Source organism: Lemur catta, chromosome 5 (genome assembly GCF_020740605.2).
Source record: "Lemur catta isolate mLemCat1 chromosome 5, mLemCat1.pri, whole genome shotgun sequence".
Lineage (NCBI taxonomy): Eukaryota > Metazoa > Chordata > Mammalia > Primates > Lemuridae > Lemur > Lemur catta.
Window position 1 is genome coordinate 61,979,797 of NC_059132.1, and position 17,842 is coordinate 61,997,638.

At 39.0% G+C, this 17,842-nt stretch overlaps 1 protein-coding gene across 3 annotated transcripts in view; it reads right to left on the reverse strand.

The window, feature by feature from the left end:
- Positions 1 to 17,842, reverse strand: part of KIAA0319 (KIAA0319 ortholog) — a 78,544-nt gene extending 60,702 nt beyond the window's left edge. The window contains exon 1 of one of the 3 annotated variants that reach the window (XM_045551895.1): positions 17,742 to 17,842. The gene's annotated coding sequence lies outside the window, so the exon portion shown is untranslated. Of the gene's footprint in view, positions 1 to 17,484; positions 17,583 to 17,741 lie in introns of those variants that run through there. The other 2 variants (XM_045551893.1, XM_045551894.1) reach the window with 2 other exon arrangements.

Consider the following 17,842-nt stretch of genomic DNA (forward strand, 5'->3'; position numbering starts at 1 on the left):
TATTGAAATCTTTAGATATTAAGTTAAAAAAAGCAAGCAAGGTCAGTGGCTATAGTATGTTACCTTTGTGAAGAAGAGAGGAAGGTATTTATTTCTATATATCCTATTTGCTTGTATTTGCACAAAAGAATCACAGAAGAATATAAAATAAACTAAGAGCAGTGGTTATGGTTAGGGAAAGGAAAAGGGAAACTGATCAGGTGAGTGACAAGGTAGGAGTAACATACTCCCAGAGTATGTTTTTATATATTTCCCCTCTAGATGTTATGTTGCCTATAAATATTTTTAAGGTAATCACTTTTAAAGGCAAATAGTGCCACAAAACAACAGTTTCACGCCCACCCTCCCCTGCCCCAAGACCTACTCTGAAGGTCTACCTTCAACTCTTTTAGCTCTTCTTTCTGTTACTTGCCTCCACCTTTTAGAAGATTGAATTTATATATCATTATTTCATGAATTTTCCATTTCAAATATTTTCTTTTAAGTCACACTATGAAAGATGAAGACTTGGCTACCTCCTACCATGGTACACACAGATACACAAATCATCCCATCTCTACTTCTCTGTCCTGGTTCTATCATAGTTTTTTAATTCCATCTATAGTCAGTATGTCAAAGAGAGAATCCCTCTTAACTAAAAAAAAAAAAATATGATCAGAAATATGAGTTTCTCCTATAAGGCTGACCAACATCTATCTTATAAGCAAGGCAATGCTTTCTAGGAGGACTCAAAGTCCAAGAAGACAATTGTCAAAGTGAATAATTTTCCCAGACTCTTCCACAGAAGACATTATTTGTGGACATTAAAGACCCCTCTGTCTTGTGTTATTTTATACTTTTTGGAAATATTCTTCAAATACAAGGCTTTATAAAGAATTATTGGCGTGAAAACTGAGGATATTTTAAAAACCCAATTAATCATGTAGAAGATTCAGCATGATCCTCTTGAGGTATTTTTAAAAATTCATCATATCCAAATACCAGAAAAGTCTAATTTATCTTGATGTTTTTAAGATGAATAATTTACTTAATAATTTCTTGCTATAGTATGATTTTTAATAAGGTTATTTATGACAGTTTATTTTCTAAAAACCCCATATAGAATGACATAGACTTTTAAAATAACTTTTATTTTCCACAAGGTTTTATTTTACTTTATTATAACTATGTGAATATTCTTCACTAATAAGCCACATATAATCATACACTTTTTTCTTAAAAACTTTTGTTTTCCTTGAAGTTAATAAATTTCTTATTTGGTCGCTTGCTTAGTTTTCTTTTTTTTTTTTTTTTCTTTGAGACAGAGTCTTACTCTATTGCCTAGGCCGCTTGCTTAGTTTTCTATATATCTATCACCATGCCCTTCCAAATGTAATGAGAAAACTATAAAACGTTACTCAGCAAGTCAAACTCATCAGTTACATTACAAAGAAATAATGATGCTGAATTAAAATAATAATGAAATGAATTAAAAAGGACCTTAAAATTGGGAAACGTTAAAGGAATGGTTAAGTAAAGATATTTAAGCAAATTTAAAAACTGATATTATGATCATTTAACTAAAAATTGATATTTTAATACCATAAAAGTAGAAAGGATATAATCTCATAATAAAGATAATAAAAAATAAAATATAAAAAATAAAAATAAAAATAATATATAATATAATATAAAAATAAAAATAAATTTATTAAATGTACAAGGTTATACCTAAAACATATAAAATAATAAAATGGAACCCCAAATGTCCAATATTAGGCCATGATTAAATATTAATGTATATCCCTACAATGTATTACCATGAAGTCATTTAAATGATCTAATAGCAGAGCATTTAATGATATGAGACAATGTCCATGATACTGTATTACATGAAAAATACAGATTATAAACAGAAAATACAGTATTATCTATGAGTGGGAAAAGTGTGGATTTCTGTATCTAGCAAAATGGAAACATGGCAAAATCTTGAGATTGCTGGAAAAAACAGAATAAACGTGCTTTTAAATATATAACCATACTCACAAGAGAAAAAGGCATGTGCCCCAAAGGCCAAACACAAAGAGGGAGCTAGAAATCAGGGTGGAAAGCTATGGTGAAGATGCAGCAGCCAGAGATACTGCCGATTTGTACAAATTAGAGATGTGAGTTTAATGGATACACAGAGGACACAAGCCAGAGCTTTGGGCCCGTTCAAGGTGAGGGGTTGGAACTAAACTGCCTCATGAAGCCAGGAACCTTTAAGAGGTAGAACCTCATGCGTAAAAGGGTGGACTAGGAGGAAAAAAAATATCTAGCCACCGGGCTCTGTATGAAGAAAAATTTCTCCCTTGAGAATTGGCAAACACAGGTTTGCTTCACACATGTCTGGGCTCAACTTTTCATTACTATTTTGGTCCAATAATCCCCAGGGGAAGAAATTAACTTAAAGTTGTCCTGAATTTGTTAGTGCCACAGGACCTAGCAGAGACAAATATAAATCCTTTCTGGAAGAATTCTCCCCAACCCCACAGAAAACCCAGACAAACCTGAAGTCACAATTCAAAATTACAAGACACATAGGAACCATGAAGAAAGGCAACAGAAAAAAAAACAGAAGTATTAGGTCTTTAAGATTTCAGATGATGGAATTCTGGCATACAAATATAAAATGAAATGCTTTCATGTTAAAATAATAAGAAAAGTAGTGAAGCACAAGATTTTTACAAAAAATCCTGGCCAACCAAGCAAAACTTCTAAAAATAAAAAGATGTAACTTTTGCTATTAATATTAATAGCTCAATGGATGGGTTAAATAGCATACTGGACACTGCTGAAGAAAGAATTGGTGAACTTAGAAGGTCACATTTGAGAAAAGACTTAGAAGAGATGAGGAAGTGAATTATGTGGACAGTTGAGAGAAAAAAGTTCCAGGCAGAGCGAATAAGAAATACAGGGCTTGAGGAGGGAATATGCCTGTGTATTCCAGAAACAGCAAGAAGGTCAGCATGGCTGGAAAAGGGAAAGCACTAGAAGGTAAGGTTAGGGAGGCAATAGGAGGCCACGCCGTAGGTTAATATAAGAGAGCTTTGGCTTTCACCGTGAGATAGGAAGTGTTGCAGAATTAGCTCCCTTGAGCTTTTGTGTCGAAAACAGAGGCAGGGGTCAAGCGCAGAGTAGAGAGACAAGTAAGCAGCTTATGTAATAATCTAGGTGAGAAGTTGGTATCTTACACCACACGGTAGCACTGAAGGAGTCAGATTCCTGATTTATTTTAAGGCAGTGCCCATAGGATGTGCTGATGGATAAGATCTATGCCGTAGGACAAGAGATGACTGAGCAACTGGAAGAATGGGGCTGCCATTATCCAAAATGGAGCATAACGTGAAAGACATCTAAGAGGAGCTGCCAAGTACGCCACAGGATAAACACATCTAGAGGCTGGGGAGAGAGGGGTTAGAGAGACAAACTGGGAGGCATCGTGGTATGTTTGGTATTCAAAGCCACAAGACTGGTGAACACCGCCAAGAGAGTGAAAATGGAACAGGAACAAGAGAGGGGAGAGCTGTTTGAGGGATGAACTTGAGTAGAAAGGACAGGAAGTGCATGAGGGGTGGGATTGGCCTGTCTTCAAAATATCCCATGAACATTTCTCACCTAGTCAGATGGATCTGCAGAGAGGCCTTAACGTGCAAGGGGGAAAAACTTAAAATAAAATAATGCCTTCTGATCTTGAGAGTGCCATATTTTGCTGGCAGCAGGGGTGCAAATCACACAGTAGCAATTCCCTGGCTGCTTCAGCCAGAGAAAACCAAATATAGCTCTGGCCTGACTAAAAAGTACCGACTAATAGCTGTTAATTTTAACAGTGCCAAATTAATTGGCTTAAAATCCTGTTCTGTATTTCCTTGGTCAATAACATACCATTGGAAAAAAAAGTTAGCAACTTATTTTCAATATATTTTGCCAACGTTGGTAGGGAGTAGGGGAGCCAAGCTTCTTGAACTCGATATTCAGACAAGCAAAAATATGCAAAACTACTGAAAGGGCAGACCTGCAAAAGTAACAGGAAAATATCTAATCCTACAATTTCCCCACTGACAGCTACAGATCAACCTTATGAGCTCTCTCGCTAACAGGCACCTCATGGGGAGTTCTGTTTTTCAGTTGTTTTTCAGAACATCTGAAAAAGAGCCAAACAGAGAGAAAGGAAATGTAAATCTTTATCTTTTAAAACAGCTTTTGAGAATCTGCTTTTTACAGCCCTGAGGAGTTCCTGAGTGGAGAGCAGGGATGCAAACTCCAGGCCTTAGTTTCCTGCCCAAAACCATATCTCAGGGGCAAGATCACATCCCCAGCAACAAGCCTGACTAGATCTCAGAGACAACCAAGTCTCCAGGGGAAGAGAAAACAAGACAGACCAACAACCTGAGGTCTTGCAGCTGCCTCCTCCTACTAATTACTCCACAGCCGCTTCTGTTATCAACTGACAACAATCACTATTTTTTGTTTCCTTTCTCTTTGTCCCCATAAAATCAGCAAGCCAGTTGGCCTCAGTGCAGGGATCACCCTTCTCTTTCGGGCACCTTGCCACACAATTCCTCTCTCTTTTTTTCCTATTTCTTTCACTCACTCTCTCATTCTTTCTCTCTCTCTCTCTCTCTCTCTCCTTCTAAGAAGATAAATTAAACTTTATACTTTTATATCCTAATCTCTGTATGAGAAATTTTTCTCCACCTGTGCCATGAGCCCCTAGGGGGTTCTCCACCCTTACAGAAACCAAGTCAAAGAAATTAAGTCTCTTACTCAAACAGGTAAAAATTAGCTGAGTCAGAATTCAAAGCCAGGCAATCTGGCTCCAAAACAGTTCTTCCACATGGCTGAAGGTAAGTTAAATATGTGAAAGATGGAGTTGAGGGAATTCCCCTAGCGTGCACCCCCCCCCACACACACACACGTACACACACAAAGTGAAAGAACATATGGGACAATGTCATTATGCCATCCTTATTAGTTTCCTAGGGCTGCCATAACAAAGTACAACAAACTGAGTGACTCAAAACAATAGAAAATTATTCTCTCACAGTTCTGGAGGCTGGAAGTTGGAAATCAAGGTGTCAGCAGGGCTGTGTCCCTTTGAGACTCTGGGTTGAATCCCCCTATGCCCCTTCGTAACTTCTGGTGGTGGCCAGAAGTCCTTGGCACTCCTTGACTTGCAGCTGCAACATTCATCTCTCCCTCTGTTGTCACATGGAGTTCTCCTGGTGTGCACTGGGGTCCAAATTTCCCTCTTCTTATAAGGATACCAGTCATATCGGATAAAGGGCCCTCAGTCATATCGGATAAAGGGCCCTCTAATAACTCCATCTTAACTTGATAACATCTGCAAAGACCTTATTTTCAAATAAGGTCACATTCACAGGCACAGGGGTGAGGACTTGAACATATCTTTTGGGGGACATAATGTGCAACCCATAATAACATTGTTTGTACTTCTGAAAAGAAGGACTTTCTAGCCAAGCATGGTGGTGGCTCACACCTAGGATCCTAGCACTCTGGGAGGCCAAGGCGGGAGGATCGCTTGAGGTCAGTAGTTTGAGACCAGCCTGAGCAAGAGCGAGACCCCGTCTCTACCAAAAACAGAAAAAATTAGCCTCCACCAAAAGTAGAAAAAATTAGTCAGGCATGGTGGCACACGCCTGTGGGCCCAGCTACTTGGGAGGTTGAGGCAGGAGGATTGCTTGAGCCCAGGAGTTTGAGGTTGCAGTGAGCTGTGATGACACTACTCATTCTACCCAGAGGGACAGAGTGAGACTGTCTCAAAAAAAAAAAAAAAAAAAAAAAAAAAGAAGGACTTTCTGAAATTTTCCCATTACTGACTCTGTGGAGTACCTAGAACAAAGAGCATTTTCTAAGTTTAGGGTGAAAAACGCTATCTACCTTATATTGAGAAAGAAAGAATAACTTAGGCCTTTAGATCCTGGGGCTTTTCTTTCATCTCTGCCCAAAGGAAGCTAGCCAATGACGGAACCAATGACAAAGGGCTCAAAATATGTGAAACATCCATCCGAGAATATGGTACTTTGTAGCCAGAAGTTACAGATGTTGAATGGTGAGACTTTATCATGGCTGGTACTGGTTTTTGAAATAAAAAACCAAAATGAGCTATGAAACAAACCTTCTGGCTAAACATTGCTGTTCCTTTGGCTACTACATTATATCTGAGCTAAAACTGTTTATCAAGGGGATAAGTATGATTTTTAAAATTATATATTACAAAACTCTGGAGAGGTACACCCCAGAAGAAATATCTTTTATTGGATGCATCTGTCTCCCCGGGCTCTAGCTCACTGCCTGGATGGAGGCTGAGTGAATGAAATAAATCCACCTTTAAGTAGCAAGACAAAAACCTACACTAAAAAATTACAGTCAAATCATGCTAACAAATGACTATTTGCTTCTTTTACGTTCTCCTTTGGTTTATTCAATATGTGTGCAGATACTTTAGCAAAGCTATCATCTTAGAGTAACAGTGCTTATTTTCATTTAATATGTTTTTATCACAAATATCCTTCACTGTTACATTCTTCATAATTTTTTTTTGTTATTTTGCAACATTCCATTAAGGTGATTACTACAGTTTACTGCACTATTTCTTATTGCCAGACAATGAGGGTTTTTCCTGCTCTTTGGCTCTTATAAATAACACTGGAGTGAAATGTTTCTGCAGACTCAGCCAAGGGCAAGGTGCAGCTTCCCTATCTGTGGAAGTGAAATCGGCCCAAAGGGGGCTTATTTCAGAGATCCAAATGGATCATCTGCATGGCATTGTCCTGTAGACTATTAAGAACAGGCTGTATTTATAGTTTGTCCCATTTGTGGTTTACTGAGTGAGGAAAAATGTTGGCAAACCCCTGCTTTTCTGTAAACTCAAGACAGAGCAGTATTCCTATTTCAGCTTAGCCCCTGGGACAACCAGAGATCTCTTCTTCCTATTAGTCCTCTTGCCTTGCTTTATCAGTCACTACTTTGACAAAAGCTATCTTTGCCAAGGCAGCCTTCCACCTCAGTGGTGAACGCAGCTGTGGGTGTACCGCCTGAGCACCTCGGACTCCAGGAGTCAGAGAAACGGGGCTATTAATAAAAAGCAGCGTGGTGATTTCCCACTCAATTGCAGGGAGGAGGGTCCACCTGATAAAGCGGATAGGAGAACAATTCAAAAGCAAATAGACAACATGCAGTTATGGGGTGTACGCTGGGAGGAAGAAACAGTAACAGACAAATAAGCACCAGTTGCCATAGTAAATATTTTACCATCTTTTCCAAACTGTCTCAGATTAAGGCACTGTCTCACAGCCCTTCTATTATAAAATAACACCACAGTTTTCTGCTCCTGGAGACTGTTCCCTGCATTCAGAGGAAAAACTGTAGAGGTGAAAGCTTGAGTGTACATCATGGTGCTTTAAATAGTCTCCCCTAATTATGGGAACAGCTTAGCTTTCCATTGGCTCAGCACTTTTATTTCTTTCTAAATTCAATTCTTATCTAATGGGGTCACCACTGCTATCAAGTAGGTGCTTTGCCCTGGGCTATAATAACTAAATTATCACCCTTAGAAAACGTGCCCAAGGGAAGACCAGCAAGAGTACAGACACCCGTGCCAGCAACTGCAGCCCAGCCAGGCTCTGCCCTATGTGGGTCCAGAGACTACATGTTTTGTGTGTTAATTAAAGTGAATCTCCTTTGTGCCAAATTCTGAAGGCAGCTTTGAAATCAGGCAAACTGTTCCTATACTGTTCAATCTTTCAATTCTATTTATCAGCAGCCCTATGATCAGCCAGCCAAAAAGTTTTCCTTTAGGATTGAACTTTCCAGCATTAAGTAAATAAAAACTGTTCACTTCTTCCTTCTGAAGCAAAAGGAGCAAAATGGAAAAAAGGTAGAATATTGTCAATTAATAATCCATCCTATTAATAACAAGGAAATAAATGACTTGTAATATTCATCATCACTATTATCAATATAATAGCCATTTATCATAGTCCTTTGCATTCACAAGGCAGTTTCATATACATCATATTATTTGAGCATCCCAGTAACACTCTAAGACAGATAAGACAGATATTGTTATCGCCAACGCAAATACAGAATATTCTAGTTGAATCGGTTGAAGCTCTGTGGCTCACCAATAACAAGTTTCCAGTTTCTCCAAAATAATCTTCTAAGTTTCAATGGGTACAGAATACAAAAGATGAAATGAGTCAAGGTTGGTTTTTCCTGGCCTTTCTCACCTTCAGCACTTTCCCTTGCCAAAGCGGTTGACAAATTATTTATGAGTCACACTCCACTCCTTACCTGCCCGGGAGTCATACTGGAAAGAAAGCAGTTCAGAAAGTACCTGTAAAGGAGACTTAGACCAGCTTGTCCTACACCTACAAAGGCTCTCAAGCTGCAAAATCCTCACCAAAAAATGAAGGAGAGAAGGTGAAAGAATCTAGACAACACATATAGCTGGATGCCAAGCCAAGACTGTAAGAACTTGGCAATTTTTCAGTACTATTATTCTATGTTCTAACTTTCTCCCCTGAAAGTTGATAAAGCAATATCAGTTCTAGCAAACTTGAGCCAATCAACACAGAGGATTACTGAGGAATTTACTGGCAACAGTGACAATGCTTCACAATTACAGTATAAAATGACTCCCTATTAGGAGATCAAGCAGAATTAAGGGAAACATGATCCAGCACTGGTTTTAAACACGGGTAGGGCATTTGTGTGGAATGGGGAGTAAGCAGATTGTGTGGGGCTCCAAAGGGAGGGCCAGGGACCTACTGGGAGAAAACACAGGCAGAGAAAAAGTTCCAAATCCTCCTTTTTCAGCTTTCTAAGAATCAGGTAATTGGAGAGATGGTGGAAAGAGTGATAACACAAGATATTTCCTTCTCCTTAAAACCATCAAGCTGATAAAAGAAATATCAGCATTGTGGTTAATATAACCAGGCTGGCAAAAAAGTAGCAAAGTTCTCAGAAGCAAGAGCATCTCTGTATACACAAATACACAGGTGGAAACTATGCTAATCAGAGAGATCCCATTCCTAGGCATGACCAAAAGCATTCCTGATATGCAAGATAACTTAGGGTGTGACAGAGAATTTCTTTTAAATATGATCATAAAACTATACTGGGAGAGATAATGGAAGATGTGAATAAGTGGAGACTGAAACCTTGTTTAACCTGGAGGAACAGTAACTTTTTTTTTTTTTTTTTTTTGAGACAGAGTCTCACTCTGTTGCCTGGGCTAGAGTGCCGTGGCATCAGCCTAGCTCACAGCAACCTCAAACTCCTGGGCTCAAGCAATCCTCCTGCCTCAGCCTCCCGAGTAGCTGAGACTACAGGCATGCACCATCACACCTGGATAATTTTTTCTATTTTTAGTTGTCCGGCTCATTTTTTCTATTTTTAATAGAGACGAGGTCTCAGTCTTGCTCAGGCTGGTCTCGAACTCCTGAGCTCAAACGTTCCACCTGCCCCGGCCTTCCAGAGTGCTAGAATTACAGGCGTGAGTCACCCCACACAGCATGGAGGGACAACAAATAATAAAGACAATATGTTGGGGTTAACAGAAAAACAAAGAGTGAATTAAAATCCAACAAAATGCTTTAAAATACTAATAAAATTAATTTGAAAATATAAATGGGCAAAAATATGGAAGGATATTTGGAAAATGAGAAGAGGCAATGATAGATTCTAATACTCATTATAAAACAAAAAAAATCTTCTAAAATGTAAAAACCAAAATTACTTTTTATTAGGGCTTACTCTAACATACTTCAAGTAACAAAAACAATAGGATGAGAATTACTACTTAATAAATGCTGTAATGACAACCGTCTATTACCAAATAGGAAGAAAATTTACTTGAATGTTCAAAAGACAAGCAAAATAATTAATGTGAATAGTTAAAAAAAAAAAAAAGAAGAAAAAGGAGAAGAAGAGAAATACATTATTAATTTCAAATGCAGGGACAAAATTAATTTGGATAAATTAAGAAATTACATATTATCAAAGACAAGGTAGAGAAACACAAAAATTGTCAAATTCCACAGCGTTCTCCAAAAAACATTTATTTAAAACCTATCATGAATGAGCTTGGTGCTATATGTTAGGAATACAAAAATGAATAAAACAGGTTTGATGGGGACTTCTACCAGCCTGGCAGACTAACACATGGACTATCTTTCCAACAAACACATGGCCATGCAGGATAAAATATACATACACATACCTTGTAACACACACTATCCTGAGTCACGTTGAGTTCTACAACGTGTCTTGTTGAATCTGCCATAGTCTCTTTTTCTGTCGTGTATTCTATGTACTAAAAAACAATTTGACTCATAAAAGATGACAAAAGACATACAAGTACTGTAATATTGCCAAACCTATCAAAACCAAAGAAAGAGCATTGCAATGAATATTAAAATGTAAGTTTTCCTGAGCTCCAGGTGCACTCATGGGAAAATGGTCAAGGAAAGAAACAGCAAATATCAGCAGGTGTGATAGGCAGAATTCTAAGCTAGCCCCATGATGTTCACCCCTTGTGGTTACTCCCATGATTATGTTATACTACATGGCAAAAGGGATTTTGCAGATATAACTGGAAGATTGTCCAAACAGTCCTAACCTATAATATGAACCCTTTAAAAGCAGAGCATTTTCTCCAGCTGGCAAGAGAAAGGGAAGTCAGAGAGAAGATATTCAATATGAGAGAAATCCTCCACTGCTGGCTTTGAAGACGGAGGGGGCCAGGTGGAAAGGACCTGAGAGCAGCCTACAGTTGCTGAGAGAAACCCCCAGATGACAGCCAGGAAGAATGCAGACATCAGTCCTACAACCTCAAGGAACTGGATTCTGCCAACAGCCAGAATAGGCTTAGATGCAGATTCTTCCCCAGAGCCTCAAATGACAACTTACTTGATTTGAGCCTAATGAGACCCTAAAGATACTATTATATGAGTGTTGTTTTAAGCCACTAAGTTTATGGCAATTTGTTCCACAGTAATAGCAAACTAATGCAACAGTCAAGTGGGTGGGCATCTATTGACATTATGAAATACTATGAAGAGACTCACAAATACTACTGTGGCCTAAAAAGACTAATGAATCACATGAATAGGGGCTAAAAGAAACCGGAGCCTAGCTCTGGGAGGCCGAGGCGGGTGGATCGCTCGAGGTCAGGAGTTCGAGACCAGCCTGAGCAAGAGTGAGACCCCGTCTCTACTAAAATAGAAAGAAATTATCTGGCCAACTAAAAATATATATACAAAAAAAAAAAAAAAATTAGCCGGGCATGGTGGCTCATGCCTGTAGTCCCAGCTACTCGGGAGGCTGAGGCAGTAGGATGGCTTAAGCCCAGGAGTCTGAGGTTGCTGTGAGCTAGGCTGATGCCACGGCACTCACTCTAGCCCGGGCAACAAAGTGAGACTCTGTCTCAAAAAAAAAAAAAAAAAAAAAAAAAACCGGAGGCACGTCAATGTAAGATTGAAAGCAAATGGAAGAAGGATTGCCAAGATATGCCTCTTTATGCGGACTCTATTTTAACCACCCAGTAGAATACTATTTTCCAGGCGAGGCTTCCATTTCCGGGCTAAGTGGGGTACATGTATATGTAATCAAAAAACATTTTTATTAATACATAGCTAAGCTCAAAAGAAAGGGAATCTCTATGTGTCAGAAATATAAGAAAAAACAAGGCCAAAGCAGAAATCAGGAGATGACATTGTGGGTTGCCCACAAGAGTTTGAGACCTGAATACAGGCCTTAAGAGCAAGGGCTGGGCTTTCAGGGGCCACTTTGTAACAGGACATATGGCCTTACGCCGCAGGGGCAGAGAGTTGGGATGAGCTTTATTGATGAAAGAATGAGCCCCGAGGAACTGTCCCAGAGAAGAACCCTGCTTATCAGCTGGGAAAGGAGAGATACTTGCAAATCCTTGGGGCAAAAAAAAAAAAAAAAAAAAAATCACCCAGGGGAAATCAGAACCCCAAGTCTGCTTGGTGTGCAGGTATAGAATCTAAATTGAAATAAAATGAAATAAAATCTTCAAAGTACTGAAGGACAAAAACTGCCAACCTAGAACTTTATACTCACTAAACTATCATTAAAGGGTAACAATAAGGCGAGGCACGGTGGCTCATGCCTGTAATCCCAGCACTGTGGGAGGCTGAGGTGGGAGGATTGCTTAAGAACAGCAGTTTGAGACTAGCCTGGGCAGCATAGCAAGACCCCATCTTTACAAAAAATAAAAAATTAGCCAGGCATGGTTGTGTATGCCTGTAGTCCTAGCTACCTGGGAGGCTGAGGTGATCGCTTGAGCCCAGGAATTTGAGGCTACAGTGAGCTATGATCGCACTCCAGGCAAGGTGCCAGAGTGAGACTTTGTCTCAAAAACACAGAAAACAAAACAAAACAAAAAGAATACCAATGAAATAAGGTTTTTAAAGATAAACACTGAGTTTACTACTCATAGATTCTCACTAAAAAAGTTACTAAAGGAAAGCTGAACAGAGAAGGATGGAAGAAGCATTAGTAAGCTAGAAATTGGCTAACATGTTGGCAAATAATAAAAAAAATTATTCAAACTAAAATGCTAAATAATAATAAAGTGAAAGCTGAAAATAAAACATAGTCCCTGCTCTGTCAAAGTTTACACTATACAGTAATGGGGTAAGTGATATAATGGAGGCATGCCAAGCAAGCAAGAAAGCCATCAAGGAAAGAGGGATAAGGGGATTAGGGAAACTTCAGAAATGTGATGTGTAAGCTCTATCCTAAGCGATGAGTGTTGTTTGTTGAAGAAAAGGCAGCATTCTAGACTGTAGGAATTGACTGCACAAAAAAGGCATGTGATCTTGCAAGGGATGACATATTTTGAGTGTGGTTCCACATGCATGGAATGTAGATATGTGTAGGTTATGATGAGGTAAGAGTGCGAAAAGGTAGACTAAGAAGAAATATTAAAAAACTCTATAGGTCGCATTAAGAGAGCTGTACTTCATTTAGGAGGTCTTGGGGAGATGTTAAAGATACTTTTTAAAAATTTTTACCATAGTAAAATATACATAAAATTTGACATTTTAGCCATTTTTAAACGGGCGGTTCAGTGGCAACCATCATCACTATCTATCTCCAGAACTTTTTCATCATCTCAAACTGAAACTCTGTACCCATTAAACAATAACACCTTGTTCCCCTCTGCCCCTAGTTCCTACAAATCACTTTTTACTTTCTGTCTCTGTGAATTTGACTATTCTAAATATATCATGTAAATAGAATCACACATTATTCTTCTTTTGTGTCTGGCTTATTAATATCTTCAAGTTTCATCCATGTTGTAGCATGTGTCAAACTTCCCTTCCCTTTGAAGGCTGAATAATACTCCACTGTGTATATCTGCCACATTTTGTTAATCCATACATCCCCTGATGGACATGACATTAAAGATTTACATGCAGGGGAGTGACATGTTCATTAATCTGCTTTCTAAAGGTAACCCCAGAAGGAGATTAAAGGATAGCACTCATGAACTAAAAGATGAACTTGTTTCAAGAAAGTGAAAATGGTCAAATGGGTAGAAGTCTAGTAAAATGCGGTCAGAAGAAGTTTCTCCAGATTTAGGAAGAGTGGTTGCAGCATAGCAGTGGATAGGAAAGTCTGATGGAAGGAGATGGAGACTAGTCAGCCTGTAGCATACTCACAGAATCACATCATGTGTATGGGGAGAAGGCCTTTCCCATATTACAATAAAATGTTGAGCATTTGGCACCTAGAATTTAGATATTTAGTAGTAACTTTAGGACAAGAAAGTTGAAAATACTGAATTAACACAACATTTTAGCCTCTTGATAAGTACAAATATACTGAGATAATAAAGATATGGTTTTATTGAAAATAAGATATCCTAAGGGGTTATTTTGAAAAAATTCTGACAGCAACAATGTTGTATTTACCACAGGAAAGTGCAGCTACACATCCTATCCTTCATCTTAATGACAACAGCAAAAGATGGTAAGGTATGCTGATAGAATCACAATCCTAGAATAGGATTGTTATCCCAGAAAAGGGTAGCCTGTACTTTCTTACCACCACATGAAAAAACATACTATGAACTGTAATGCTTGTGAGTAGCAACACTGGAGTTAATTTATCCTCAGTGCTTATAATTCTGATGTTTTATAGCACAGAATGACCCCCAACTTTGAAAATTTATTTTGAGGCTGGAGTTATCCTCTTATTCAAAGAAACATTGCTTAAATTAAATAGATGTTTACTAGAATCCCTTGCTTTTCTGAACTTAAGGAAAAGAATGGCTAGTGAGTTGGCAGGCAACATAATTCTACAGTATTATTTAGAAGAGAACAGAACTAAAACTCCAACACCATACCTTTACCTACTTGTGTGTCATTTCTTTAAGAACCCTTACTCTGAAACTCAAACATCTGTTAATAGACTGCAAAATGATGAGAAAACATGTTATTTTGGTTTGACCATTTTTACCGCTTAGTAAAAATAAATAAGAAAATATTTTCTCGTTATTGAATTCACAAGAATGTCTAAAAATACAGATTTTAAAAAGCAAATAGGGCTGGGCCCAATGGCTCACACCTGTAATCCCAGTGCTTTAGGAGGCCAACATAGGAGGATCGCTTGGGGCCAGGAGTTGGAGGCTGCAGTGAGCTATGATCACATCACTGCACTCCAGCCTGGGCAACAGAGTGAGACTCTGCCTCTAAAAAAAAAATTAAAAATAAATAAATAAAAACAGAACAATAACCTACCAATTATTCCAGACCTACTAAAGTAAAGCTCCTTCCTCAGGGTATTAAATAAATTACCTAAATATTAAATTGACATGACTTTATAATTATGATTATTATATTTGCTATTGTTATAAAAATGATAAAAATGTTGCAAGGAAAAACTTATGGGTTGTTTTTTTTTTTTTTAATTTTGAGACACGGTCTTGCTCTGTTGCCTGGGCTAGAGTGCAGTGGCATCATTGTAGCTCAATGCAACCTCACACTCCTGAGTACCTGGGACTGCAGGTGTGTACCATCATGCCCAGCTGTTAATAATTTTTCTATTTTTTGTAGAGATATGCCCTTGTTCAGTCTGGTCTTGAACTCCCAGCCTTAAGCAATTCTCCCACCTTGGCCTCCCAAAGAGCTAGGATTACAGACGTGAGCCACCATACCCAGCCGGGAAAAAATTTATGCATTTTATAATGATTTGACATCATAAATCAGAACAAGCTATGGTCCTAGCAAAATAATTCTAATTTTGAGTGCCAAATTATTTTGAAGGTATGGAAAACATTTCCTGAAAACTTATCTCAAAAATAGTAACTTTTCTTGAGATGTTACTGCATGCCAGGCAATGAGCAAAGAACTCTTGTATTTATTACTTTAATTCTTTTTTTTTTTTTTTTTGAGACAGAGTCTCACTCTGTTGCCTGGGCTAGAGTGCCGTGGCGTCAGCCTAGCTCACAGCAACCTCAAACTCGTGGGCTCAAGTGATCCTTCTGCCTCAGCCTCCCGAGTAGCTGGGACTACAGGCATGCGCCACCATGCCCGGCTAAGTTTTTCTATATATATCTTTAGCTGTCCAAATCATTTCTCTCTATTTTTTAGTAGAGACGGGGTCTTCCTCTTACTCAGGCTGGGCTCAAACTCCTGACCTGGAGCAATCCTCCCACCTCGGCCTCCCAGAGTGCTATATTACTTTAATTCTTATAGGAATTGTATTTAGTGGGTCCTATTACTATCTTTCCTTTACAGATGAGGAAACTGAGGTTTAGAAGGTTAGGGAATTTGCTAAATATGACACAGTTACTAAGTGGCAGAGTCACCACCAAACCCAGGCCACCTGACCTGGCAACTTACAGCACTGCCCCAGAGACAGGCATGCCTCATTCTACATGTAGCAGGTCCTCAAATAACGTCGATTCATTATAGTTGGTGAGAAAAGAATCAATTCCCAGCAAGAACCACTGTCTGTGTGGAGTTTACACGTTCTCCCAAAGTCTGCATAGGTTTTTCTCCAGGTACTCCGGTTTCCTCCCACATTCCAAAGCTGTGCCCTTTAGGTTCACTGCCGTTGTTTACGTGGTCCCAGAGTGTGAGTGAGTGTGGGTGTGTGAGTGCATAAAATTGGTTTCATTACGTGTCATTTTACTTACCTAAAGTTACAGTTTGCCACAACCTATGTTCAACAGTAAATGAGGATTTACTGTATTTATTGAAAGGATGCTTGTCTATTTGTCTAGGAAAAAAAAAAATAAGTCAAGAAAATTTAACAGTGAATCTATTCTTTTATGTTACTAAATTACAAAAGCTCTCTTTTGACTATTTTTCTTTCTTTCTTTATCACTCCTAGGAACGTACTGACTATTTTTAATTCATAAAGATTTTGGCTGAATTATTTTCATTAATATGAAAGGGAATTAAGTTCCTGCCTTGGTATTTTACATGACAAAGGTGTGATAAGTCTTTCTATCACCTGTGGTTCTAAAAAGTCCTCATATAATATGTTTACATTTCTCTTTCTCAAATCACAGCGTAATTCAGCTTTCTCTATGACTCTTAAGTCTATAACTGAATTGATATCTCCGGTTTTCCTCATCTGTATTAAAACCATAAAATAATAAGCATAAAATACAATTTTACATTCAATATAATTTCAGCAGTCTCTATGATTGCAGTCTGCTTATAATATAAAGAAACAAGCATTTGGACAGTGAACATGTATTTCAGGAATAAAGAAATAAACACTAAATTCACTTCAAAAATTCTTGTGTTTTTTGGCGGGGGGGTTGTCTACAATTTATTTTTTCTATTAGTATCAAAAAACATCATTCAACTTTTCAAGCACTGGAAAAAAACGCCAACATTTAACCCACAAACAAAAGTGTTTAGATGAACAAACCAGCAATAAAGATGTATGTGAGTATCTGTATCATATTTTTCCTCTCTTTATGTAATTATGAGAACAAATGATCTTCAGAATGATGACTCTTAAGATCTCAGGTTTATTATGCTCCTGATTAATTTGTGACACTCCTTGGAGGGAATTCAAAGGGAAGAAGAGAAAGCCTTTTAAAGGTTTTAAGCTCCGGATTATGGTAAAGAATAGAGACAAAACGCATTTAGTAAATGATAGCAAAAATCACATAAACAGTACCAAATGAAGTTTACATAAAACGATTTTTCAGGTCTATGAAATGCAATTCGTGACGCTGGGGAAAAACACCCAAATTTCCTCTACTCCACCCTACTAAGAGACAATCGGCGCAGAATCGGGAAATGCCCTTTCCTAGGTGTTTAGAAGAATCTTAAGAAATGCACCTCCCGAACTCGGGGTGTCTTGATTCTATTTTCTTTGGCACAACCTGCCTACTTGCTGCCCTCCCTTGCTATCACTCGGCCAGTCGGGCTGGGAAGTAGGTACCTGGGGTCACAGCTGGTGACACCGAAGCTCGCCCCAGTCGGTGCTTCTGGCCCGGGGCATCCCTCGCCGTCCCACTCGCTCCCCTTCGCCGTCACCGCCAGCCGTACACACACACTCACACCCTCGCGCGCGCAACTGCTCTCGGAGGTACCGCCCCGCCGGAGCAGCGCCCTCGCGTCCTCTTCCCTGGACACAGCCCCCGAGGAGCGACTCCGGACCCAACCCAAGGCAGGCTGAGGATACGACTGCGCTCTTACCTGCAGCAGTGACAGCGCCGGGCCAGCCGGGCCGGCGGGGGAAAGCACCAGTCCAGCAAGGCTGCACCCCCGGGGGCTCCCCGCCCGCCGCAGCTTTTGCA